This window comes from Salmo salar, chromosome 11 (assembly GCF_965601325.2).
Source record: "Salmo salar chromosome 11, fSalSal1, whole genome shotgun sequence".
Classification (NCBI taxonomy): Eukaryota; Metazoa; Chordata; class Actinopteri; order Salmoniformes; family Salmonidae; genus Salmo; species Salmo salar.
The window spans coordinates 98,579,893-98,607,157 of record NC_138301.1 but is presented as its reverse complement, the minus strand read 5'-3'; the positions used below and the strand labels follow the sequence as shown (position 1 = coordinate 98,607,157).

General features: G+C 41.9%; 1 protein-coding gene across 1 annotated transcript in view; it reads right to left on the bottom strand.

Annotated features, from left to right (window-relative positions):
* The window catches only part of nacc2 (NACC family member 2), a 48,456-nt gene extending 25,153 nt beyond the window's left edge, over positions 1–23,303 (bottom strand). The window contains exon 1 of the mRNA XM_014128687.3: positions 23,006–23,303. The gene's annotated coding sequence lies outside the window, so the exon portion shown is untranslated. The remainder of the gene's footprint in view (positions 1–23,005) is intronic.
* Positions 23,304–27,265: the final 3,962 nt, after the last annotated feature.

Sequence of the window (27,265 nt, the reverse complement as noted above, 5' to 3'; positions counted from 1 at the left end):
CCAACCAGTGGTTTTGTTCTCAGCTCCTGCTTTTCCCCAGTCTGTCTTTTCTCGTCCTCCTGGTTTTGACTCTTGCCTGCCCCTGACCACTCTGCCTGCCCCTGAGTCTGCCTGCCGTCCTGTACTTTTGCCATGTCTCTGGATTACCGACCTCTGCCTGACCTGACCCTGAGCCTGCCTGTCGTCCTGTACCTTTGCCCCTGTTGCTGTAATAAACATTGTTACTTTGACACAGTCTGCATCTGGGTCTTATCTTTATCCTGATAATATGAACAATCCCTCTCTATAAATATTCAGATACTGCAGTTGTTCTCATGTCTAAAGTTTAACAGACAACAGATTCCATCTACATTGTTTAGACGGTTGGCTCCATGGCAACAGTTCTACCAATCGGGAGAGAGCCTCAGCTCTGTCTGAGAGGAGCATTATGGTATGCATTGAGAGAAGTGTGTGTGAGAGAGAGAGAGAGAGTGAAAGAGAAAGATAGAAAGGAGGAACAAAGGAGAGGTGTCTGAGTGCTTATAGCTGCCTATAATACAACGTCAGGCTTTGTTTGACTACTCCCCTGGGAGAAGTTGTCTGCGCAAAGTCAATGTCAGATAATTTATTTTTGTCGTTGGAATCGTTTTGTGAATTACGGCTTGTGTAATATGCATACAGTGATTTGTTTGTTGTTGGTATGAATATTGTTTCGTTTTTTTTGTTCAAAGCTTTCTTAGCTGTCTCTAAGTTCTCGTTATCATCACAATGGCTACATATACAACACAACGCACAGTGTAAACGTACAGAGCATAACACATATTTATCATATTCATACAACACAACATCCATATATTCCCTAACTAGTCTGGTGCATAGCGTTATAGTTATTGTAGTAACTAACTACTATTTCTCTCAACCAATACACTCACATCTCAACCACCCTCCACTTGAGTCTCTCAACACAGGTTTCTGACAGTGTACTCCTAGGGAGTAAAATCAGTAGAGGGACTGCCAGTGAGTGTGCTAATGGACTCCAAGTGGGCGTAGGAGCTAAACAAACAAACATTCACAGCAGCCCCACTGACAATGAATACAGCATGAGAGAGAGGGGATGGAGGATGACAAAGGGAGAGAGAGAAAGAGAGAGGGGGTGGAACAGGGGAGACAGCGAGAGGTATGTAAAAAGGGGGACAGAGTGACAGAGGCAGAGACATAAAAAGAGAAACAGACAGAGAAAATTACCTAGGTGAAGAGAGAGATAACACAAAAAATGCCATTAGAGTGCTTGAAGAAGACAGCAGTAGAGAACTCAGTATTACAATGGAGAATTGAGCAGGTTATTCCCTTCCGTCCAGGGAAAACCAAACCCGAGGAGTGGGTGTGTGTGCTAACATGATCGTGTGTATCAGCTGTGTATCAAGGGCAGCATAAGTCCCATGTGATCTAATAACAGCTACAGTAAGACGACAGTCATTGTCACAGAGTCTATATCATAGACCAGGGGTACTCAACTCTTACCCTACGAGGCCTGCTGGTTTTCTGATCTACTTGATAGTTAATTGCACACACATGGTGTCCCATGTTTAAATCAGTCCCTGATTAGATGGGAACAATGAAAAAATGCAGTGGAACTGGCTTTGACGTTCAGAGTTGAGTTTGAGGGTCATAGACCTTGTGCGAATCAGGTGCTAGAATAAACTCACAAATACACTACATGACCAAAAGTATAACAGCATCCACTCTTGTGGGACGGCTTTCCACTAGATGTTGGAACATTGCTGTGGGGACTTGCTTCCATTCAGCTACAAGAGCGTTAGTGAGGTCTGGCACTGATGTTGGGCGATTAGGCCTGGCTCGCAGTCTGCGTTCCAATTCATCCCAAGGGTGTTCGATGGGGTTGAGGTCAGGGCTCTGTGCAGGCCAGTCAAGTTCTTCCACACCGATCTCAACAAACCATTTGTGTATGGACCTCGCTTTGTGCACAGGGGAATTGTCATGAATAAACAGGAAAGGGCCTTCCCCAAACTGTTGCCACAAAGTTGGAAGCCCAGAATTGTCTAGAATGTCTATGCTGTAGCGTTAAGATTTCCCTTCACTGGAACTAAGAGGCCTAATCCAAATCAACTGCCCCAGACCATTATTTCTCCTCCACAAAAACTTTACAGTTGGCACTATGCATTCTGTGAGCTTGTGTGGCCTACCACTTCGCAGCTGAGCCGTTGTTGCTTCTAGACGTTTCCACAGGGCAGACATTTGACAAACTGACTTGTTGGAAAGGTGGCATCCTATGACGGTGCCAATGTTTGTCTATGGAGATTGCATGGCTGTGTGCTTGATTTTTTACACCAGTCAGCAATGAGTGTGGCTGAAATAGCTGAATTCACTAATTTGAAAGGTGTCCGCATACTTTTGGTGATGTAGTGTATGTACATTATTCCATGGTCAAATATATAGGGCATTCATGGAGAGACTTTCAAAAGATTCCTTTAGCAATATGATCTTTATAAGATCTATATTAATACATCATCAAAGCAGGCTTATGTATTCTTCGTGATTGTAAAACTGCAGGAACAATATAATCTAGTGTGATGGAAAATGTTATTGTGTGAAGAGACAGCCTTGAAAATGTTAATCTTGTCTTTTGTGTCATAAATAATCCTTGGTTCCTGCCTGTGCTTGGTAAAGATATGAGAGGGGGCGACATGACCCCCTCCTTAGGACCATCTGGCAGAACAGCCAGAATATGTTCTATAAGTTAATATAGGAGACGGTGCCAGACACATGCAGGAACTAACCCTATGAACCATGCCCATGTAACGTGTCTGTAACCAGTATATAAGAGAACTAACAGGCCTGCTCCGACGGAGCTCACTTCAGACCAGGTACTTTATGCATCTAAGTTTGACTGGGACCTCTCCAGCTTGCTGTTAATAAACAATGATTCATTTAAGATTGACTTCGAGTGTCCCTGTGGAGAATTTCCACGACACTAGCATCAATATCCTCTTATATCAATCTAGCCAGGGACACAAACGTTTGCTGTTCTAATCAGCAAACCTGCTGATTAGAAGGTCCTGTGACTGTATTTTCAACAAGCAACTATCAGGAAATAACACTGATGAAATGTTTTCACACTTTGACAGTGTTTGTTTCATCAGCTGTTGTACAATATGATACAAAACACAAGGAAAATCATTTTGACTGCACTGGGCCTTTAAGGACAGGGGGGTCAACACTACAGACTCGGGCCTGCAGAATGTTACTGTCTCATACAGGGATGTAGTTTCCACTCGGTCTGAGGTAATGGGAGGTGTGTGTGTGGGTGGGTGGGAGGGGCATATGGTGTGTGTGTGTGTGTGTGTGTGTGTGTGTGTGTGTGTGTGTGTGTGTGTGTGTGTGTGTGTGTGTGTGTGTGTGTGTGTGTGTGTGTGTGTGTGTGTGTGTGTGTGTGTGTGTGTGTGTGTGTGTGAGAACGAGAGGTGGCGAGAAAGTGTAGCATGTATGCATGTGTATGAGAGTAAGTTGGTGTGAGTTTGAAAGAGAGAGCGAGAGAGAGTGTAGGCGTGTGCCTGAGTATGTTCTTGTTTGTGTACAGTATGACACAGAGAGAAACGAGTGTAGGCGTGTGTGTGCGTGTGTGTGTGTGTGTGTGTGTGTGTGTGTGTGTGTGTGTGTGTGTGTGTGTGTGTGTGTGTGTGTGTGTGTGTGTGTGTGTGTGTGTGTGTGTGTGTGTGGAGGACAGAATTGGGTACAGCATCCTCTGCAGGGTAAGAGGACTCTATAACTCAATCTACAAAAAAACTCTGCTGTGTTCCTGTGCCATTGAGTCACCTGTTTTTAAGGACGGAACGCCCTGATTCTATATGAGTCAGCAGAAGAGAGGGGGAGAGAGAAAGGGAGAGAGAGAAATGAGATTAGAAAAACACAGAGATACATGGTATATGAAGGGAAAGTGAGTGAGTGAGAGAGAGAGAGAAAAGGAGAGAAAAAGAGAGAAAAAGAGAGGGAAGAGGCACATAGTGATGAATGAGAAAGACAAACTGTTGTAGGAGAGTGACTGAGTGAGAGGGAAGACAAAAAAGACAAAGAGAGAGAGAGTGAAAGACAGAAAACATGCTAGTCAGGTCAGCAGAGCACAAACATAACCTCCATTCTCAGCTGAGTGAATTACTGTATATCATGTGATGCACGTCTGACAGAGTGGGGCAACATGGCTGCTGATGCGCAAAGTGAAAGGAGGACACATCATTCAGCATCACCGGTCACTGTCGGCACACCGAAACGTACACAACACCCTCAGTATACTTCTGAACTGGAGCACAGAGAATTGGTTGCAGTTAAACTACTGTAAACCTGCAGGAAATATTGAATTCCATATCCTGCAAGGTCTATTATATAACCTACAGATTTTCCATGATAAGGACTTGGCAAACTTCTGCTGTACTTTGCTGTGGGTCCACCCATGCCTCTAAAAATATACTGAACAAAAATATAAACACAACATGTAAAGTGTTGGTCCCTTGTTTCATGAGCAGAAATAAAAGATTCCAGAAATGTTTCATACACACAGAAATCGTATTTCTCTTATATCTCTCAGACTTGCACAAATTTGTTTACATCCTTGTTAGTGAGCATTTCTTCTTTGCCAAGATAATCCATCCACCTGACTGGTGTGGCATATCAAGAAGCTGATTAAACAGCATGATCATTACACAGTTGCACCTTGCGCGGGGGATTATAAAAGGCCACTCTAAAATGTGCAGTTTTGTCACAGCACAATGCTACAGATGTCTCAAGTTCTGAGGGAGCATGCAATTGGCATGCTGACTGCAGGAATGTCCACCAGAGGTGTTGTCAGAGAATGTAATGTTAATTTCTCTACCATAAGTCGTTTTAGAGAATTTGGCAGTACATCCAACCGGCCTCACAAACGTAGACCAGGTGTAACCATGCCAGACCATGACATCCACATCCGGCTTCTTCACCTGAGTGATCGTCTGAGACCAGCCACCCAGACAGCTGATGAAACTGAGTGATCGTCTGAGACCAGCCACCCAGACAGCTGATGAAACTGAGTGATCTTCTGAGACCAGCCACCCAGACAGCTGATGAAACTGAGTGATCGTCTGAGACCAGCCACCCAGACAGCTGATGAAACTGAGTGATCGTCTGAGACCAGCCACCCAGACAGCTGATGAAACTGAGTGATCGTCTGAGACCAGCCACCCAGACAGCTGATGAAACTGAGTGATCGTCTGAGACCAGCCACCCAGACAGCTGATGAAACTGAGTAGTATTTCTTTGTAAAATAAAGCTCGTTTGTGGGTAAAAACTCATCCTTATTGGCTGGGTCTGGCTCTCCAGTGGGTGGGCCTATGCCCTGCCAGGCCCACCCATGGCTGCGCCCCTGATCAGTCATGTCAAATCTATAGATTAGGGCCTAATGAATTTATTTCAACTGACTGATATCCTTATGTGAAGTGTAACTCAGTAAAATCTCTTAAATTGTTGGATGTTGCGTTTAAATTTTGGTTCAGTGTAGTTTTATTGTTTCCACTTGCTTTCCACAGACACAGCTAGACACACAGGTATGGCGCTTTCCACAAACACACAGCTAGGCACGCAGGCAAGAATGCACGCACGCACACACACACACAGACAGATTCTCACGTTAGTGGTTTACCAGACTTGGCTAGGTATTATAGCACTTACACCCCTCACACTCCACATACACGTGAACTCAAATAACAGTTCAATTTAAATAATTACTGGAAGCCCCTGACTAGTCCACTCAAAGGAGGTGTCTTTTCCTATAGAACTAGTAATAAACAGCATAGACAAAGACTTCCTTATATTTACATGGGATTGACCTTCAGTGAGTTTCCTTAAGAGGGAGAGTCATGGGTCTCCATGTAATCTCGGTTAACCCAGAACTAAAATCTCTCATAATTTGGTCAGATACTTGATGTTTACGTAAACATCGAGCATCTGACCAAATTATGCAACATTTTTGTTCTGGGTTAACCGAGATTACATGGAGACCCGTAGTCTGTCCATGAGAGATTAGTCTCCATGCATGATAGGATTCATAATAAGGGAATTGATTGTGGCAGCCCTTTCTAAATCTCTTTAAATGTGTATCGCTGTAATCACTAAAATACTATGTAGTATGTCAAATCAAATCAAATGTTATTGGTCACAAACACATAGTTAGCAGATGTTAATGCGAGTGTAGCAAAATGCTTGTGCCTCTAGATCCGACAGTGCAGTAATATCTAACAAGTAATCTAACAAATTCACGATGACTACCTTATACACACAAATGTAAAGGGATGGAAAAATAATATGTACATATAAATATATGGATGAGCGATGGCCGTGTGGCATAGGCAGGATGCAGTAGATGGTATAGAATACAGTATATAAACTCAGCAAAAAAAGAAACATCCCTTTTTCACGACCCTGTCTTTCAAAGATAATTCGTAAAAATCCAAATAACTTCACAGAGCTTCATTGTAAAGGGTTTAAACACTGTTTCCCATGCTTGTTCAATGAACCATAAACAATTAATGAACCTGCACCTGTGGAACAGTCGTTAAGACACTAACAGCTTACAGACGGTAGGCAATTAAGGTCACAGTTATGAAAACAGGACACTAAAGAGGCCTTTCTACTGACTCTGAAAAACGCCAAAAGAAAGGCATGCTGCAAGGAGGCATGAAGACTGCAGATGTGGCCAGGGAAATAAATTGCAATGTCCGTACTGTGAAACGGCTAAGACAGCGCTACATGGAGACAGGACGGACAGCTGATCGTCCTCGCAGTGGCAGACCATGTGTAACAACACCTGCACAGGATCGGTACATCCGAACATCACACCTGCGGGACAGGTACAGGATGGCAACAACAACTGCCCGAGTTACACCAGGAACACACAATCCCTCCATCAGTGCTCAGACTGTCTGCAATAGGCTGAGAGAGGCTGGACTGAGGGCTTGTAGGCCTGTTGTAAAGGCAGGTCCTTACCAGACATCACCGGCAACAACGTCGCCTATGGGCACAAACCAACCGTTGCTGGACCAGACAGGACTGGCAAAAAGTGCTCTTTACTGACGAGTCGCGGTTTTATCTCACATGGGTTGATGGTCGGATTCGCGTTTATCGACAAATGAATGAGCGTTACACTGAGGCCTGTACTCTGGAGCGGGATCGATTTGAAGGTGGAGGGTCCGTCATGGTCTGGGGCAGTGTGTCACAGCATCATCGGACTGAGCTTGTTATCATTGCAGGCAATCTCAACGATGTGCATTACAGGGAAGACATCCTCCTCCCTCATGTGGTACCCTTCCTGCAGGCTCATCCTGACATGACCCTCCAGCATGACAATGCCACCAGCCATACTGCTCGTTCTGTGTGTGATTTCCTGCAAGACAGGAATGTCAGTGTTCTGCCATGGCCAGCGAAGAGCCTGGATCTCAATCCCAGTGAGCACGTCTGGGACCTGTTGGATCGGAGGGCTAGGGCCATTCCCTCCAGAAATGTCCGGGAACTTGCAGGTGCCTTGTTGGAAGAGTGGGGTAATATCTCACAGCAAGAACTGGCAAATCTCATGCAGTCCGTGAGGAGGAGATGCACTGCAGTACTTAATACAGCTGGTAGCCACACCAGATACTGACTGTTACTTTTGATTTTGACCCCCCCCCCCCCTTTGTTCAGGGACCCATTATTCCATTTCTGTTAGTCACATGTCTGTGGAACTTGTTCAGTTTACGTCTCAGTTGTTGAATCTTGTTATGTTCATACAAATATTTACATGTCAAGTTTGCTGAAAATAAACGCAGTTGACAGTGAGAGGACGTTTCTTTTTTTGCTGTGACAGTGACAGTGATAACTTTATTAAATCCATGTTAGTACAATGTTAGTACAATGTTGTAGAAATAATTATACTACTTCTTTGACTTAATGTAAAGTGTTACCACGCCACATTTCCTACCCTACTGACTACACACAGTTAACAGTCAAGACACAAATTATTTTATTTCATCTTTATTTAACCAGGTAGGCCAGTTGAGAACAAGTTCTCATTTACAACTGCAACCTGGCCAAGATAAAGCAAAGCAGTGCGACAAAAACAACACCACAGAGTTACACATGGGATAAACAAACGTACAGTCAATAACACAAAAGAGAATAAAAATATAAAAATCTATGTACAGTGTGTGCAAATGTAGAAGAGTAGGGAGGGAGGCAATAAATAGGCCCAGGAGGCAAAAATAATTACAATGTAGCATTAATACTGGAGTGATAGATGTGCAGATGATGATGTGCAAGTAGAGATACTGGGGTGGAAAAGAGCAAGAGGATAAGTAACAATATGTGGATGAGGTAGTTGGGTGTGCTATTTACAGATTGGCTGTGTACAGGTACAGTGATTGGTAAGCTGCTCTGACAGCTGATGCTTAAAGTTAGAGAGGGAGATATAAGACTCCAGCTTCAGAGATTTTTGCAATTCGTTCCAGTCATTAGCAGCAGAGAACTGGAAGGAAAGGTGGCCAAAGGAAGTGTTGCTATGGTGACCAGTGAGTTGAGATAAGGTGGAGCTTTACCTAGCAAAGATGACCTGGAGCCAGTGGGTTTGGCGACGGATATGTAGTGAGGACCAGCCAACGAGAGCATACAGGTCGCAGTGGTGGGTAGTATATGGGGCTTTGGTGATAAAACGGATGGCACTGTGATAGACTGCATCCAGTTTGCTAAGTAGAGTGTTGGAGGCTATTTTGTAAATGACATCGCCGTAGTCAAGGATCGGTAGGATAGTCAGTTTTACGAGGGTATGTTTGGCGGCATGATGAAGGATGCTTTGTTGCGAAATAGGAAGCCGATTCTAGATTTAATTTTGGATTGGAGATGCTTATTGTGAGTCTGGAAGGAGAGTTTACAGTCTAACCAGACACCAAGGTATTTGTAGTTGTCCACATATTCTAGGTCCGAACCATCCAGAGTAGTGATGCTAGTCGGGTGGGAGGGTGCGGGCAGCAATCAGTTGAAGAGCATGCACTTAGTTTTACTAGCATTTAAAAGCAGTTGGAGGCCACAGAAGGAGTGTTGTGTGGCGTTGAAGCTCGTTTGGAGGTTTGTTAGCACAGTGTCCAATGAAGGGCCAGATGTATACAGAATGGTGTCGTCTGCATGGAGTTGGATCAGAGAATCACCAGCAGCAAGAGCGACATCATTGATATATACAGAGAAGAGAGTTGGCCCAAGAATTGAACCCTGTGGCACCCCCATAGAGACTGCCAGAGGTCCGGACAACACGCCCTCCGATTTGACACACTGAACTCTATCTGAGAAGTAGTTGGTGAACCAGGTGAGGCAGTCATTTGAGAAGCCAAGGTTATTGAGTCTGCCGATAAGAATGCGGTGATTGACAGAGTCGAAAGCCTTGGTCAGGTCGATGAAGATGGCTGCACAGTACTATCTTTTATCGATGGCGGTTATGATGTCGTTTAGGACCTTGAGCGTGGCTGAGGTGCACCCATGACCAGCTCTGAAACCAGATTGCATAGTGGAGAAGGTACGGTGGGATTCGAAATGGTCGTTGATCTGTTTATTAACTTGGCTTTCGAAGATTTTTATAAAGGCAGGGCAGGATGGATATAGTTCTATAACAGTAGAGTGTTTCCCCCTTTGAAGAGGGGGATGACCGCGGCAGCTTTCCAATCTTTGGGGATCTCAGACGATATGAAAGAGAGGTTGAATAGGCTAGTAATAGGGGTTGCAACAATTTCTCTGGCAACTGATTTAGGAAGGACTCCTGTATCTTTGTAGTGACTGGGTGTATTGATACACCATCCAAAATGTAATTAATAACTTTAACATGCTCAAAGGAATATTCAATGTCTGTTTTACTCCTGAACTTATTTAGGCTTGCCATAACAAAGGGGTTGAATACTTTTTGACATTTCAGCTTTTCATTTTTTATTAATTTGTAATCATTTCAAAAAACATAATTCCACTTTGATATTATGGGGCATTGTGTGTAGGCCAGTGATAAAAACTAAATTAAATACATTTTGAATTCAGGCTGTAACACAATAAAATGTGTAAAAAGTCAAGGTGTGAGAATACTTTCTGAAGGCACTGTATGTGTTTTAGTTTTTTACCCCACAAAATGTAAATCGCAGTAAAGTTATCACAAAATATTTTTTCTGTGTTATAGCCTTACTAGACGATAGGCTATAAAGGCCTGGGGAAAGTTGTGTAATTTAAATAAAACCAGAGAGGAAGAGGCAGACTTTTGGCTACTTTGGTGAATTAGCGATGCATGCAAGACAGATTACCAAGACATACACTACCGTTCAAAAGTTTGGGGTCACTTAGAAATGTCCTTGTTTTTGAAAGAAGAGCACATTTTTTGTCCATTAAAATAACATCAAATTGATCAGAAATACAGTGTAGACATTGTTAATGTTGTAAATGACTATTGATGCTGGAAATGGCAGATTTTTTTGTGGAATATCTACATAGGTGTACAGAGGCCCATTATCAGCAACCATCACTCCTGTGTTCCAATGGCACTTTGTGTTAGCTAATCCAAGTTTATCATTTTAAAAGGGTAATTGATCATTAGAAAACCCTTTTGCAATTATGTTAGCACAGCTGAAAACTGTTGTTTTGATTAAAGAAGCAATTAAACTGACTACTTGAGTATCTGCAGCATTTGTGGGTTCGATTACAGGCTCAAAATGGCTAGAAACAAATAACTTTATTTTGAAACTCGTCTATCTATTCTTGTTCTGAGAAATGAAGGCTATTCAATGCGAGAAATTGCCAAGAAACTGAAGATCTCGTGCAATGCTGTGTACTACTCCCTTCACAGAACAGCGCAAACTGGCTCTAATCAGAATAGAAAGAGGAGTGGGAGGCCCTGGTGCATAACTGAGCAAGAGGACAAGTACATTAGACTGTCTAGTTTGAGAAACAGACGCCTCACAAGTCCTCAACTGGCAGCTTCATGAAATAGTATCCGCAAAACACCAGTCTCAATGTCAACAGTGAAAAGGCAACTCCGGAATGCTGGCCTTCTAGGCAGAGTTGCAAAGAAAAAGCCATATCTCAGACTGGCCAATAAAAAGAAAAGATTAAGATGGGCAAAAGAACACAGCCACTGGACAGAGGAACTCTGCCTAGAAGGCCAGCATCCCGGAGTCGCCTCTTCACTGTTGACATTGAGACTGGTGTTTTGTGGGTACTATTTAATGAAGCTGCCAGTTGAGGACTTGTGAGGTGTCTGTTTCTCAACCATGGTTGGTTTAGCAATTGAAAAAGTCAGTAACCTTCCCGCTAGCCATAGTTGGCTGAGATAATGGAGAGACTGGACATGCCGGGATATTTGTATTGGTCTGCCGTGTTGCAGATTGGTCTGCCATGTAGGATGCTTCTGTCTATAACGTGAGCTGCTCAGTATGTGTTAATAGTCCTTTCTACCACACCATTTTTGAAAGATATAACTTAAGCCATTGAGAACAACAAACTTTTTGCTACTTTTCTCAACAACATTGAGGCTCTGAATTTAGCAGGTGCTATCAACAGATCAGTTGAGAAAAGTGATGGGCTACTTTCTGCACACGCCATGGTCAGCGTAAACCGGAGTGACTTGACACAATGCTTGCCTAACAAGATGTAGCTAACAACACACATAATGAGTTAAATAGTCCTATTCTGCCGTGAAGCGTTCATCCATATATACAGGTAAGTCTAGCTACATTTTCAGATATTTTAAGTTTCAAATTTTGTCAGAAAGTCATTTTCATTGCAAGTTAAAGCGTATTGTTTGCTAGCTAGCGAACGTTAGCTTCCTGGCTCGCTAGCTAATGTTACGTGTATGATCTGTGTGGTAATATTATTCTAATCAGAAATCCATTTGCATTGCTAGTTAAAGCCTAATGTTAGCTAGTTGGTTAGCTCTTTAGCTACCTGAGATTTTTACTACAGCTAAGACAATGTTTGTATTGGTAGTAGTATGAGTTGGGATTATGCCGGTTCATTATTTAGCTAGCTAGCTACATGTCTAAACAAAGACTCCACTTCGCCAGATGATTACATGACCCATCATGTTAGCCAGGTGTGTCTGGGGGTGAGTAAGGCCATCTATTGTATTTCATGAACATGTGTACATGTCTAGACAATAGTGACCCATCCACTTAGCTATATGTGGCTGGTGGTGGTTATAGCATTTCCTTCACATGACCCATCAATTTAGACAAGTGTGTCGGGTAGGCGTCATATAATAATGATAAAATATTTATAAAATATTTTTATCTGGAAAACTTCTGTTTTTGATATTGCTACTATGCAAGTAACCATTTCACTGTACCGTTTACACCTTCTGTTTCCTGTGCATGTGACAAATAAACATAGATTTTATTTGATATAGTGTGTGTTTACCAGAGAAGGTAATGTGAAGAACAGCATGACCTGCACCAAAGTCAGATTAGGATATAGGCCAAGCACTAGATAAAGTGTAATTCTCCCTGGAGTTTTTCCTTATTGTAGGTTACTACTTATAATCTTTAAATCTTAAGTTGTTTACTAAACTACTCACTTTGTTTAGCACATGGCCTCACATGTGAATCCTTAAAGAGATGGGTGGGACTAAGGCTTAAGAGGGTGTGAACAATGCTGAATGTGTGTAGGCAAAGAAGCGCTCTCCAGTAGGTGTACCATTACATCCAAGGGCCATTTTCTCAAAAGTGGGGTTACAAGTTTATCAACTTTCAAAGCAGAATTACTTTCCCATTGTTCCTCGACTGCAGTGTATGATATACCATTTTCTAGCTCTGAAAATCGTATATCCTTACATTGGATAAAAGCTCTACTTTTTTCATATGTAAAAAAACACAATTTCAAATTTTGCTACATAAGATCGAATCGAAGCAGTTGGTCACATATACACTACATGACTAAAAGCATTCGGAGTCCTACTTGTCGAACATCTCATTGCAAAGTCATGGGCATTAATATGTAGTTGGTCCCCCTTTTGCTGCTATAACAGCCTCCACTCTTCTGGGAAGGCTTTTCACTAGATCTTGGAAAATGGCTGCAGGGACTTGCTTTCATTCAGCCACAAGAGCATTATTGAGGTCTGGCACTGATGTTTGGTTCGATTACGTCTGGCTCGCAGCCGGCGTTCCAATTCATCCCAAAGGTGTTCGATGGGATTGAGGTCAGGGCTCTGTGCAGGCCAGGCAAGTTCTTCCAGACGGATCTTGACAAACCATTTCTTTATGGACCTCACTTTGTGCATGGGGGCATTATCAAACTGAAACAGGAAAGGGCCTTCCCCAAACTGTTGCCACAAAGTAGTAAGCACAGAATTGTCTAAAATGATATTGTATGTTGTAGCTTTAAGATTTCTCTCCACTGGAACTAAGGGGCCTAGACCGAACCATGAAAAACACTATTCCTCCTCCACCAAACTTTACAGACACTATGCATTTGGGCAGGTAGCATTCTCCCAGATTCATCCGCTGGACTGCCAGATGGTGAAGCATGATTCATGAGCACATCTCTCGCTCTTAATCACTCCAGAGAACATGTTTCCCTGCTCCAGAGTCTAATGGCAGAGAGCTACAGCTGACGCTTGTCATTGCGCATAGTGATCTTAGGCTTGTGTGCGGCTGCTCGGCCAAGAAAACCCATTTCATGAAGCTCCCGACGAACAGCTCTTGCTTCCAGAGGCAGTTCGGAACTCGATAATGAGTTTTGCAACTGTGGAGAGACGATAAAATATATTTTGATTTGTTTAACACTTTTTTGGTTACTACATGAGTCCATATGTTATTTAATAGTGATGATGTATTCACTATTATTCTACAATGTAGAAAATAGTAAAAAATAAAGAAAACCCCTTGAATGTGTAGGTGTGTCCAAACTTTTGACTGGTACTGTATATATGTAAAAATTCCCTGTCTTAGGTCAGTTAGGATCACCACTTTCCTTTAAGAATGTGAAATGTCAGAATAATAGTAGAGAGAATGATTTATTTCAGCTTTTATTTCTTTCATCACATTCCCAGTGGGTCAGAAGTTCACATACACTCAATTAGTATTTGGTAGCATTGCCTTTAAATTGTTTAACTTGGGTCCACAAGCTTCCCACAATAAGTTGGGTGAATTTTGGCCCATTCCTCCTAACAGAGCTGCTGTAACTCAGTCAGGTTTGTAGGCCTCCTTGCTCGCACACGCTTTTTCAGTTCTGCCCACAAATGTTCTATAGGATTGAGGTCAGGGCTTTGTGATGGCCACTCCAATACCTTGATTTTGTTGTCCTTAAGCCAATTTGCCACAACTTTGGAAGTATGCTTGGTGTCATTATCCATTTGGAAGACCCATTTGCGTCCAAGCTTTAATTTCCTGACTGATGTCTTAAGATGTTGCTTCAATATATCCATATAATTTTCCCTCCTCATGATGCCATCTATTTTGTGAAGTGCATCAGTCCCTCCTGCAGCAAGGCACCCCCACAACATGATGCTGCCAACCCCGTGCTTCACGGTTGGGATGGTGTTCTTCGGCTTGCAAGCCTCCCCCTTTTTCCTCCAAACATAACGATGGTAATTATGGCCAAACAGTTCTATTTTTGTTTCATCAGACCAGAGGACATTTCTCCAAAAAGTATGATCTTTGTCCCCATGTGCAGTTGCAAACCGTAGTCTGTCTTTTTTATGGCGGTTTTGGAGCAGTGTCTTCCTTGCTGAGCAGCCTTTCAGGTTATGTCGATATAGGACTTGTTTTACTGTGGATATAGATACTTTTGTGCCTGTTTCCTCCAGCATCTTCACACGGTCCTTTGCTGTTGTTCTGGGATTGATTTGCACTTTTCGCACCAAAGAGATACCAAAGTACGTTTCGCACCAAAGTACGTATATCTAGGGGACAGAACGCGTCTCCTTCCTGAGCAGTATGACGGCTGCGGGGTCCCATGGTGTTTATACTTGCGTACGATTGTTTGTACAGATGAACGTGGTACCTTCAGGCGTTTGGAAATTGCTCCCAAGGATGAACCAGACTTGTGGAGGTCTACAATTGTTTTTCTGAGGTCTTGGCTGATTTCTTTTGATTTTCCCATGATGTCAAGCAGAGGCACTGAGTTTGAAGGTAGGCCTTGAAATAAATCCACAGGTACACCTCCAATTGACTCAAATGATGTCAATTACACTATCAGAAGCTTCTAAAGCCATGGCATCCTTTTCTGGAATTTTCCAAGCTGTTTAAAGGCACAGTCAACTTAGTGTATGTAAACTTTTGACCCAGTGGAATTGTGATACAGTGAATTATAAGTGAAATAATCTGTCTGTAAACAATTGTTGGAAAAATGACTTGTGTCATGCACAAAGTAGATGTCCTAACCGACTTGCCAAAACTATAGATTGTTAACAAGAAATTTGTGGAGTGGTTGAAAAACAAGTTTTAATGACTACAACCTAAATGTATGTAAACTTCCGACCTCAGCTGTATATATGGTATTCAGCGCAAGCCTATTCCAGAGCCTGGGTGTCGAGCAGCTGAAGGCCTGGCACCCAGGGTGGAGAAGCGTAATGGAGGGGTGACAAGTAGACCAGCAAAGGTGGAGCAAAGAGAGCGGGAGGGGGCATAGAGTGGAAGTTCAGAGAGGTTGGTAGGTGCCAGGTGGGTGCCAGGTTGTTGGAGGGATATGTAGGTGAGGAGTGTCTTAAAGTTAATACAGAATTGGACAGGGATCCAATGTAGTTTGATGAGGATTTGTGTGATGTGTTCAATTGATCTGGTGCAGGTGAGGATTCGTGCAGCAGCGTTCTGGACCAGTTGAAGTTTGTTGGTGAGTTTGGTGGGGATACCAGTGAGGAGTGTTGCAGTAATCCAGTCGGGAGGGGACAAAAACATGGATGAGGGTTTCAGTGCTAGAGTGTGACAGTGAGGGGCGGAGCCTGGAGATATTGCGGATGTGGAAGAATCCTGTCCAGGTGATGGTTTTTATGTGGGGTTCAAATGACAGGTTACAGTCATGGGTGACACTGAGGCGTTTGACTTTGTTGACAAAGGGACCTGGAAACCGTCTATGGTGATGCTGAGTTTGTGCCATTTGAAGAGAGTGGATTTGGAAGCGATGAGCATGACCTCCGCTTGTTGCTGTTGAGTTTGAGGAGGTTCATGCTCATCCAGCTCTGGATGTCTTGGTGGCAGCTGAAGAGGAAGGGGAGTGTTGGGTTTGGTGGAGAGGTGGAGCTGGGTTCCATCAGCATAGTAGTGGTAGTGTACTCTGTGATGGCGATATAGATTACACCTGACATTAGTTGCCCTATAAACAGTTTTCATCTGCATATGCAACCGCCATACTTGGTGGATACCTCGTGTTCTGGCCTGGAGCAGGGCAGGTATAACCGTCATGTGAGGCCTAATGTGTTTTATGCTAAACTAATATGACATTCTCTCAGTAAACTGACCAGGTAAAATAAAGATGTTATGTATAGTATATAAAGCATTTATAAGTTGTAGTTTGTTTAAAGTGAAAACATAGTAATATACTGTGCAGAAGTTACACTGAACTCGAGCCACACTACTTTTTTATATATTTGACTGTCAAGTTGAGTGTGCCTGTGTGTGCATGCACCTATGTGTGGTGTGTATATATACAGATGTAGGATCTTAATTGCATCAGGTAATACAAAGTTGAAGTGTATTGGAGGTTTAAACAAGTTTGTAATTTCTTTGCCCTAAAGAAACGTTTATCAACACCTACAAAAAATGTCCATTAATTATAGTCCACATAATAATTCACATGTCCTGTTGCTGCAAGATTGTTTTCCTGCTGTAGCCAACTGGCTCAAATTAAGATCCTACATCTGTAAGTATTCCAAATTGTCAAGTCACTTAAAAGCCTCGGGGACTGAGGGAATAACATGTACTGTAGGTAATTGAGATATATTAGCCTGTAATTGAGCTAAATACGTAATCAGATAAAGCCTGTAATCAGAGAAAGCCGGACCCTCAAAAAGATAAGGGAAATGAAAATGCTGTTTTGAGCCCACACACTCTCAAGACCCATTTAGTGTTCACTGGAGAGATAACTCCAATGGTATTGTTTTCCCCTTAGCAAATTAATTTACATTTTACCTCAAGGTCTATGGACGGATACACATTAGTAATACCACTGACCGAGAGCTTCTGTATAGCATAATCTTATAGATACTGTAGAGAACACTTCCTTTTGAAGGTCTGCTATACTTCTTAAACACATTCCTATCTTTTTTCAAAAATCAATGTAAATTCATGTACTATATGATTACAAGTCCCCATAATAAATTATTAACATTTAGTGTTTTGTATGTATTCACAAATGCTAATGATACATTAACAAATTATTTAATGATTTACACAACATCTATTAATGGTCTACAAACTATTTACTGATGGTTTTTAGTGATTTTAAGTGATTTACAAGCAACCCTTCAAGAGGTTGCAATAGATTCTATTGACTTATTTTCAGCCAAGCCAAGACAAATCTACTCTTGAATTTTTGTATACAGTGGGAACAGGGGAAACTGCATGTATAAGGCTATCAAAATGTCATCAGAATTCCATAATCATCCCACCCCTTAGTACTTCTCTTAATTTGCTGCAATGGCTATGTGCTCTCATTCATAGGGAAGCACTTGGAATAGTAAAATGCACACAAAATCTCTCTCTCCTCCTCTCAAACACGGACACACACACACACACACACACACACACACACACACACACACACACACACACACACACACACACACACACACACACACACACACACACACACACACACACACACACACACACACACACAAAACTGCCGTGACATCCATGCCATGTGATCTTGCCAGGCGTTATGCCAAAGGCCAACCATGTCACTTACCAGAAATCTCATACAGAGAGAAAGAGAGAGTGCACAAGAGCCAGAGAGAGAGAGAGAGAGAGAGAGAGCGAGAGAGAAAGGAAGGGAGGGAGGGAGGGAAGCAAGGAAGGGGAGAGTAAAGGGCCTTTAGTTATGCAAGAGCTCTTTGTCAATCCTCTCCACAACGTACACTGAAAAAGCATATGAAGCATTATGACTTTTCTCTGTTATCTCCAATGTTCTTGAGGCAGTAAGTCCTAAGTAACAAGGAGCACATGAGCTCTTATGTTAAATTGTTCTGGAGAGCATGTTTACTGTCCATTGTCTCAGTTCTTGGAAGACTTCCTGAAAATCACAGAATGAGCCAAAGCACCCAAATCAGTTACATCTCTCTTTCTCTCTCTCTCTCTCTCTCTCTCAGTGTGTTTGTATTGTTGTGTGTGTCTTCATTAAGAATGTACAGTGGGTTAACAGTTAACAAAACACACTTTTCTCTCCTCTGCTTTTCTTTTAAACCCCTCTGGTAGAAGGATTTACACAGCTAGGGTGTTTTGAGAACAACGCCAAAGAGGAAAATAATATATGACGAACAATCCACAGTTGACCAACCAAGAACCAACGCCATGCTACACTACCTACAGTTTGATTTAATCTGCCACCCAAAATGTCAACAGTAGTTCAAATAGAGTCAACATACGTCGACATCACTAGTTAGGCTCCATAGGTAGGCCTGTTTATTGTTTGTTGATTGCATATGCTTAGAATGCTTGAAAGATAGAAACAAATGTATATACAGATCTGTCTCGCCATACAGATACAAATCAATCAAACTATTTTCAGTCCATTTCACACAAGAAACTTTAAACACTATTATATGTAAAAAAGAAGGAAAAACTAAAAGAGAAAAAAAGGTTTGAAACCATACCCATAACTAAACACACACACACACGTCAAAAACAATAAGGCAATGCAATACTGTATGACGGAACCCACTCCACATCTAAATGACAGGAGCTGTGTAGTGGACTCAGTTGACCTTGTGATGGGATCTGCGACAACACCGCTGGCCCAGAGCAACTGTACATACTGTACATAACGATGACGTATGAGAAAATAATGTATGCCTGCTCTGTATCACGTACCATGCACATTGTCATCCCATTGTTCCATCATCATCTCTAGAGGGCCTCACAGACAGAGGCCAGATGAATGCCATTTGGGGCTTTTTTATACAGAGCCTTTGTAGTATGGTTACTCCCTCCCTCTCACCAAGTGCACTAGCTAAAACAAGGAGCCAAAGAGACAGAAATCAACACTAGGCATTTTTCAGTGAGCACTGTAAACAAAGAATGAGAAAATCTCATCTCAAATATTGGTTGTCAAATAAATAACATTTACTCCCACATACTGGAAGTTAAATAAAACAAATTCTCTAGACATTACTATAAGGTTGAATATTCATATTACAAAAACCAGACTCAAGTTATGGTAGTAGAAAAATATGAGAAAATAGTTCTACTGGTCGAGCAACATAGTGGATGGGTCCTACAATGCTGGAGAATAAACATTAAGGAAGGTAACAATAAACCTAAACATTTCCTTTACTGTTGATCGCCCCTTATGATAATGAGTCCATACTGTTCGGTCAAGCATCTGATGATGCAGTTGAATGAACCCTACAACCTCTCTCTCTTCCCATGTACGTGTCTATCAAAATGTGTGTGTGTGTGTGTCTCTCTCTTCTCACTTCCCCCCTTGGCCCCCCTGTGGAATGTTTTGTAGTGCGGGGCCTATGGAGGAAGGGCATCTGAGGACACGGTACACACAAATACAGCTGTTGAGCGCCATCACAGCGCTTGGCAGCCGTCCAACTCAAAGACGTGTGGCGGTGAAGGCCTTGGTTGAGAAATAAAAAGTTAACAAAGAGCACACTCCTTCCATGTACTGTATGTTGTGTTAAACATTGAAGATAAGAACTTGGCAGTACACCTCGATGCCCTCACTGACTTCCCATCAATAAAGCAACCACTAAGAAAAAAAGGTGTCATTGTGTGAAGCACACTATATATACAAAAGTATGTGGACACCCCTTCAACTTAGGGGATTCGGCTATTTCAGCTACACCCACTGCTGACAGGTGTATAAAATCAAGCACAGAGCCATGCAATCTCCATATACAAACATTGGCAGTAAAATGGCCTTCCTGAAAAGCTTAGTGACTTTCAACGTGGCACCGTCATAGGATGCCACCTTTCCAACAAGTCAGTTCGTCAAATTTACGCCCTGCTAGAGCTGCCCCGATCAACTGTAAGTGCTGTTATTGTGAAGTGGAAATGTCTAGGAGCAACAACGGCTCAGCCGCAAAGTGGTAGGCCACACAAGCTCACAGAATGGGACCGCTGAGTGCTGAAGCACATAGCCTGTAAAAATCGTCTGTCTTTGGTTGCAACACACACTACCAAGTTCCAAACTGCCTCTGGAATCAATGTCAGCAAAAGCACTGTTTGTCTGGAGCTTCATGAAATGGGTTTCCATGGCCGAGCAGCCGCACACAAGCCTAAGATCACAATGAGCAATGCCAAGCGTCGGCTGGAGTGGTGTAAAGCTTGCTGCCATTGGACTCTGGAGCAATGGAAACGCTTTCTCTGGAGTGATGAATCACGCGTTACCATCTGGCAGTCTGACAGACGAATCTGGGTTTGGCGGCTGCCAGGAGAACGCTAACCAACCCCAATGCACAGTGCCAACTGTAAAGTTTGGTGGAGGAGGAATAATGGTCTGGGGCTGTTTTCATGGTTCGGGCTAGGCCCCTTAGTTCCAGTGAAAGGAAATCTTTATACTACAGCATAAAATGACATTCAGACGATTCTGTACTTCCAACTTTGTGGCAACAGTTTGGGGAAGTCCCTTTCCTATTTCAGCATGACAACGCCCCCATGCACCATCCATACAGAAATGGTTTGTCGAGGTCAGTGTGGAAGAACTTGACTGGCCTGCACAGAGCCCTGACCTCAACCCCTTCTAACACCTTTGGGATGAATTGGAACGCCGACTGCGAGCCAGGCCTAATCACCCAACGTCAGTGCCTGACCACACTAATGCTTGTGGCTGAATGTAAGCAAGTCTTCATAGCAATGTTCCAACATCTAGTGGAAAGCCTTCCCAGAAAATTGGAGGCTGTTATAGCAGCAAAGGTGGGACCAACTCCATATTAACGCCCATGATTTTGGAATGAGACGTTCGACGAGCAAGAATCCACATACTTTTGGTCATGTAGTGTATATAGGAAGGCAGGCAGCCAAGTACACGCCTACACACACAATGTGCCTATAGATTTCATTTGAATCAATAAGCAGAGAGATGGGAGTCACTCTGTCTGTATATCTTTCTCTTGTTTGGTATGACAGTTCAGATGGATTTCACAGTGTTGAGAGCTGTGTGTGAAAGGCAAACCTGTAGACTTGGAGTGTTGGATGCCAGCCATGTTAGTTAAAGCTACACACACACACACACACACACACACACACACACACACACACACACACACACACACACACACACACACACACACACACACACACACACACACACACACACACACACACACACACACACACACACACACACACACACACACACAGACACGAGGCAAATGAGGCCAACCTCCAACCCGACACCATACCACCTCATATAGATGAAAATAGAGGGAACATCTTGCAATGTACTGGTCTAACAGCTGTAAATAATCTCCAAAAAATAACTAAACAACATAAAGTGTGTGTGTGGGAAAGAGAGAAAGTTAGAGAAAGTGTGTGTGTGTGTGAGAGAGAGAGAGAGAGAGAGAGAGAGAGAGAGAGAGCGAGAGAGCAGGAAATGAATAAATTGCCACAAGTCACATGCAAGGCGCAAACAGTACAGTAGGCATTGGTCACATTTCAGGGGCTTCAAGCGAAGCAGAAAGTGAGTGACATGCCAGTCAGACCCCAGGTCATGGAGAAGCACTGATCCAGTGTGTCACTGTCAGAGTGAATGGTTGTAAACCTGGGATTCTGCAAGAAGATACTGACTTTCTTTGACGATTTTGATAATTCTGTCATTTTTTGCCAACAAACAGCAAGGATGTAGCCTATTGAGATTCCATTGAATCAATAATGGCCTATTACCTATTCACAAACAAAATAATGTATATTCCATAGGCTAAGGCATGTAGGGTATATTTAAACAACTACAGACCCATTTAAGTATTAGACAGAATTACAAGAGGACATCATAGTTAAATTATACCAAGTTTATAAGCAATTCTCCATGCTGCATAGTCTACTTTATAGTCTACTCCTGAGGCTTCAGGCTTAGATTGATTTTCTGTACACCATGATTCACAAATTATGGTAGCACCAAGGACATAAAAATACTATGATATATAAGGTTGAAGCCTACATTATGCCACAAAATATCCTGGTCTGATGGCGGTGAGTCGAGTTGACCTAAGTTCACAGTATAACCTCTCTCATGTGGATCCCATAACTTTAAGATCAACAGCTATGAATAGGCTACATTGTATATAACATACTGTATGTCTGGGGGTGTGGTTAGGTCGGCTATGCCTATAGCCTACAAAGGAGTGGGGGGCGTTTTTGTTTTGGACTTGACAGCGACGCAATGACCGATATATTCTCCACATATCCCGTTAGAAACACTGTATTTCGTTGACTGATAAAAAGTGGTCCCAAAATGTTAGGCCTACATTTCATAAAGTTCATTGTTAAAGTAGCATTTCTAAACATCTGCGCAAATTCCTTTAGTCTAAAATACTGGCGGGTTATATTTTTCAGGAATCCAGTTGCATTAAATCAATGTCATGGTTCTAACAAAATCACAAAATCTACGAAATTATTAGGCTATTGTACAATACTATAAAAAGTTAAATCGTTGTTGTAGTTTATGTTAATATCGCTATGTCATTCGTGAATTACTATATCACGCGATGGATATGAAAGATGGGCAGATTAAATCTAGCCTACATACGAGGAAATAAAACATGGCAAAACCATATGCGTTATACAAACAAACACTATAGCCTACATATCGAACCACGATTAAGACAAATGTTTACCCGATATGTCGCTCCTCCATAAAAGGGTGCTGTCAGTAGCGGGCACAGCTTTATTTCTTGCGATGTAAAGTTTCCAGGTTCCGTCTGTAGCATAGGCAGGCCCCGAGTTCACCTCGTTCGCTTGCTCGCTCTCCTATCTTGCCTGCTCGCCCCCAGCGCTCTCTCTCTCTCTCTCTCTCTCACTGCTCTCTCTCTCTCTCTCTCTCGCACTCTCGCTCGCTCTCTCTCTCTCTCTCTCTCTCGCTCTCTCTCCCCAATGTATCCCTGTGCAGGAAGTGAATGACGCTCACATGGACGCTATATGAACTGTGCGCATAGCCGCAGACTGACATCATTCTACAGTCGATACAATTTCATTAAAGACACAGACGCGGCGTTTAGTGATGCTACTGTAGTCTTTCAGATGTTATGTACTTTACTGTAAATACAAAACACATTGAGCGCTCTACGTTATCCACCTCTAAATTATGACACCTTTACATGCACTCGATAGTAATGACAGAATTCACGACAAAGTTAATTGTTTAACAGTACCGAAATCTAGCTGAAACTCAAGCACGCAACATATGGAGCGTGCGCACTGGAGTGCACTTACATGCATGGTTACCTCACGTGGCCTATCAGTTGCAGCTGCGCATGTCTGCAGCTCATAATTTTGGGGACCAACCGCGGGCTACATATTATGACCTCATGTCAACTGTCCCCTAACTGCTGTATCTGTTTTACTGTAGTGAATCCATATACCACCCACTGTCAGACAACAAAATGTATTTACATTCACTGATATGTCTATCCATTACTCTATTTCCATAAAATCTGATATTATATTTACTGTTTGTAGACCATGCCCTTAAATCTCAACTGTGCATTTTCATGACGCCAAAATCAACTGACCTTAACCATGTCTGACCAAATATTCCCACACATCATTAAACATATATTTCAGTGTGTGTACCTCGACAGAGGGTGCAATGTAGACTATGCCCACTGTCAATAAACATGTGTATGGTCATTGGTAATGGTTAATAACCATAAGGTCCCCATCATTAATACTGTATACATTTTATAATGTATCCTAATGTATTTCCATATACTAGACAATTGTATGAGAAAAATCTAAATACAACACAAAATGTGTCTGTAATTCTATGAAACCATAAATTATCAGTCCATAAACATTGCAAACACCTAAAGCATATCAAGCTTTGCCACAGTATTTATTATATAACAGGGAATACATTAGCATGGTAAAGAATGACCCAAATAAAACACCAGGAGCAGACACATTTTACATTTTTTATATATACATTTATTAATATGCTCTTCCCAAGCGGCTTTGGTAATATGAAAATGTACAGTACAATACCCTGAATAAAAGCAGCAACGGAGGAAACAATAACATACCATGTCGATTTCACACATACTTTTCCACATAAGCATTCTGAACAGCTTCGGACAGATTGAGATATTGTTAATGAGGGTCAATGGTTGTCACTAGTTACCACAGCCACAAAGTCAAAATTGGCTATATTGTAAAAATTCATTTAAACAAAAATGTGCTTTTTGGGCTTCATTTAAGGTTAGACAAAGGGTTATCAGCGGGGTTAAGGTTAGGTTTCAAATCAGAATTTAAGAAGAGAAATTGTAGAAATAGGCAGGGTTTAGACATAATTATAACTTTGTGGCTGTGGTAACTAGTCACGACCAGGTTCAATGGAGGGTCAACTCACCTGGCATCCATCAACTCAGGGAATAGACTTGAAATGTTGGTGAAAATAACCTGCAACTCTCATTTCATTCAAGGTGAATTCTTTACATTCCTCAAGTGAATTGATTTGGAATTAACCCCAACCCTACTTGCCATAAGCCTACTATACATGGCTATCTATTTCAGTGTACAGCTACAGTGGCTCAGAAAGAATTCACACCCATTGACTTTTTCCACATTTTGCTGAGTTACAGCCTGAATTAAAAATTGATTAAATTGTGAATTTTGTTACTGGTCTACACACAATATCCCATAATGTCAAAGTGGAATTATGTTTTAGGTTTTTTTTTAAACATTTTTACAAATGATTAATTAAAAATGAAAAGCTGAAATGTCTTGACTCAAGTATTCAAACCCTTTGTTATGGCAAGCCTAAATACACTGAGTGTACAAATCATTAAGAACACCTGCTCTTTCCATGACAGACTCACCAGGAGAATCCAGGTGAAAGCTATGATCCCTTATTGATGTCACGTGTTAAATCCACTTCAATCAGTGTAGATGAAGGGGAGGAGACAGGTTAAATTATTTTTAAGCCTTGAGACAATTGAGACATGGATTGTGTACTGTATGTGTGCCATTCAGAGAGTGAATGGGCAAGACAAAATATTTAAAGTGCATCTGAACGGGGTATGGTAGTAGGTGCCACGCACACTGGTTTGTGTCAAGAACTGCAACGCTGCTGGGTTTTTCACGCTCAACAGTTTCCCGTGTGTATCAAGATTGGCCCACCACCCAAAGGACAATCAGCCAACTTGACACAACTGTGGGAATGCTTGACACCTTGTAGAGTCCATGCCCCTACAAATTGATGCTGTTCTTGGGGCAAAGGGGTGGTTGAAACACAATATTAGGAAGGTGTTCCTAGTGTTTGGTATATTCAGTGTAAGTTTAGGAGAAAATAATTTGCATGGCCTGTGTACAATAATAAAGTTTAACATTATTATCACAATTACCTGCAAGGTCCCTCAGTCAAGCAGCGAATTGTAAACACAGATTCAACCACAAAGACCAGGGAGGTTTTCCAATGCCTCACAAAGAAGGGCACCTATTGGTAAATGGGTACAAATAAAAAAAGCTGACGTTGAATATCCCTTTGAGCATGGTGAAGTTATTACACTTGGATGGTGTATCAACGGAGAGGAAGGAAACTGCTTAGGGAATTCACCATGAGGCCAATGGTGACTTAAAAATAGAGTTTAATGGCTGTGATAGGAGATACCTGAGGATGGAGCAACAACATTGTAGTTACTCTACAATACTAACCTAATTGACTGAGTGAAAAGAAGGAACCCTGTAAAGAATACAAATATTCCAAAACATGTATCCTGGTTGCAACAAGGCACTAAAGTAATACTGCAAAAAATGTGGAAAAGCAATTAGCTTTTTGTCCTGAATACAAAGTGTTATGTTTGGGGCAAATCCAATACATCACATTACTGAGTACCACTCTCCATATTTTCAAGCATAGTGGTAGCTGCATCATGTTATGGGTATGCTTGTAATAGTTAAGGACAGGAGTTTTTCAGCATACAAAAGAAACGGAATGGAGCTAAGCACAGGCAAAATCCTAGAGGAAAATCTAGTTCAGTCTGCTTTCCACCAGACACTGGGATATTAATGAACCTTTTAGCAGAACAATAACCTAAAACACAAGGCCAAATCTACACTGCAGTTGTATACCAAGAAGACAGTGAATGTTCCTGAGTGTCCGAGGTACAGTTTTGACTTAAATCTACTAGAAAATCCATGACATGAAAATGGTTGTCTAGCAATGCTCAACAACCAATTTGACAGAGCTTGAAGAATTTTGAAAAGAATAATGCACAAATGTTGCACAATCCAGGTATGGAAATCTCTTAAGAGACTTACCCAGAAAGACTCATAGCTGTAATCACTGCAAAATATTATTCTACAAAGTATTGAGTTAGGGGTGTGAATACTTATGTAAATGAGATATTTCTATATTTCATTTTCCATACATTAGCAAACATTTCTAAAAACATGTTTTCACTTTGCCATTATGGGTTATTGTGTGTAGATGGGTGAGATAAAAAAATATTTTAATCCATTTTGAATTCAGGCTGTAACACAATAAAATGTGGAATAAGTCAAGGGGTATGAACACTTCCTTTAAGCACGGTATGTCAAAAACGCAATTCTTCCTTCCTTTCAGTTTTAACAGGACATACGAACTAGGCTAAGAAATATGAGTGGCCCAGAGTATGAGGCATATGATGAGTTGATCATAGAACAATACAAGGTTGTGCTGCTTACCTATTTCGGCCCAATGCCAGTCCTCAGCCACGTCGCCATTTTAAATTGGTGAAAGTAGTCAACTGGGTAGGGATTCCGATGGGTTGTAGCCTCACTGGCTATCACAGACACTATAATGGCACAGATAATAAGATGAATCCTCTATCTATCTCTGAACTCCATCCAACGACTGGGGCCGAGTCCCACATTTTTTAAATGGTTTTCTTCCCTTAGTA